We start from the raw sequence: 2,120 nt of genomic DNA on the forward strand, positions 1-2,120 counted from the left end.
ATGATTCGATCATAATAAAAAAAAAAAAGTGTCAATTGCACTATATATAACACGAGTCGAATCGAAAAAGACAGAAATCGAAATTTACTAATAATAGGTGGAAAAATCATTTAGCTCGTAATAAATAAAAAACGTGAAACAAAATATTTACTGACCAAAATAAAAGAAAAAGATACAAGATGTCCAATTTAAAAAATAAGATCCTTCATAATGAAAGTAAGATTATGAGTTGTGAAAGTCCGAAAAAAGAAAAGAAAAGAAGTTATATTGTGAAAAAAAGAAGTATATTATAATTTGCCATTTTGGTTTATAAATAAAAAAAAGCCTAGAAGAATTAGGAGACTTCGATTTAAATACTTTATAATTATACTAAAAATATGCAAATTTCAAATCACATTGACGTCAAAAAAAATTATAGAATAAAAGTACATGTGAGTGTTTAGAATCAATTTTTAACTTTTTTTTTTCTTCAAGTATTTTATTCTTCTGATCTATTTTTCAAGTATTTTGCTTTCTTTTTCAATTTAACTTTTTTATTTTTTTAAAGTTTCTATTTATTTTATATATTTTTCTTTGTTACAATTATTTACATTATTTGTTATAATTTAATATCAGTGACATTTCATATCTTTCATATATAAGTGATTTTTCAACACAAACACTTTATAAATTTCGAATCAAATTTCCTCTTTTAAGAAGAATCGTATTTATTCTCGAATTGAGATTTTGATACAAATTTGATTCGACTCCCTCTCGAAATTACCAAAAATCAAGCGATATAGGTACAAGACCACAAAACACTCAACAGTAATTAACATGTTTCATAAATAAAACAAAATAAAAACCTTGCTAACTTCGATTGTGTAACTCCACTAGCACTATTCAAAGCTAACAGCAGCATCATCAACAAATTTCTCCTCGAAGCTAACTCTTAAATGTTGGGAAAAAATAGGGGTTAAAATTATATTCATGTACCAAATACAAACGCAACTTATTGTCCACAAGAACAAATTTGTGGTGAAAAAAAAAAAGTTTTCGTAGGGTTCTCTCTCATGCAAAGGAAACAAGATCGAAGCCTTCTGAAGGCTACCGCTAGGGGTGCACATGGGTCGAGTGAAGTCGGGTTTGATGTGACTCAGACCCGATCCGAAATATACATCGGGTCTATTTATTAGACCCGAACCCGGCCCTCGATGAAACCAATACACTTTCGGACCACAATTATACCGAGTGAAAACCGGGTGAAAATCGGGCCGTTAACATTACATTACGTTGATACCTTCTTGTAAGCTAGCATGTAAAAATATCCAAATTTCCAAGACTCCAACCATTATTTAACATGGTAAAATTCACTTAGAAAAATATAACAAGAACCAACCCTTCTTCAAAATTAAAGCATAACCACAATCAATACTAAAGTATAACCACAATCAATACTAATATTGTCTAATAATACCAAATATTTAAATCAATACAAATAACACAATATTATGCATTAGTCTAAAGTCTTATGCATTCTAAACATAAAACATTAATTTATAGTCTTATAATGACTAACACAAAATATTAAGATTTACAATACTTAAATTCTACATAAGAATAGTCATGATGCATCACTAATAACACAAAATATTAATTGTGTATGATGACCGGGCCACCGGGCCGACTTCGGGCGACCCGAGCAATGGCACGGACCCGACCCGAAATAATGACCGGGTCTATTTTTGAGACCCTTACCCGGTCCTAAACCCGATGAAATCACACTAAATTAGCCCCAAAAGTGTTCGGGACCGGGCCGGATCTGTGCACCCTTAGCTGCCACCGCCGTCTTAGTCTAGGCTGCGGTGGCCTTCCTCCTCTCCTCTACTACTCCTCTTCCCCCCTGAAACCTCTTTTCATTTCTCTTCCTTTCCCCCTTTTCTTTTTCTCTTCTTTCTAACCCTTCATATCTCTCCTCTCAAAGTCTCACTCTCACTCGCACTAGCCACATTTTCATCACCTCTTTCTTTTCTCTCTTTTCGTCGGGCGTCGGCCACAACCCTCCACTACTCCTCTCTTGTTGTCATCCGCCCTCTCTTTTTTCTTTCACAACTCTTTCTTTTTGTTTTTTTCTGTTTACT

The sequence above is a fragment of the Arachis ipaensis genome, chromosome B03 (assembly GCF_000816755.2).
Source record: "Arachis ipaensis cultivar K30076 chromosome B03, Araip1.1, whole genome shotgun sequence".
Taxonomy (NCBI): Eukaryota; Viridiplantae; Streptophyta; class Magnoliopsida; order Fabales; family Fabaceae; genus Arachis; species Arachis ipaensis.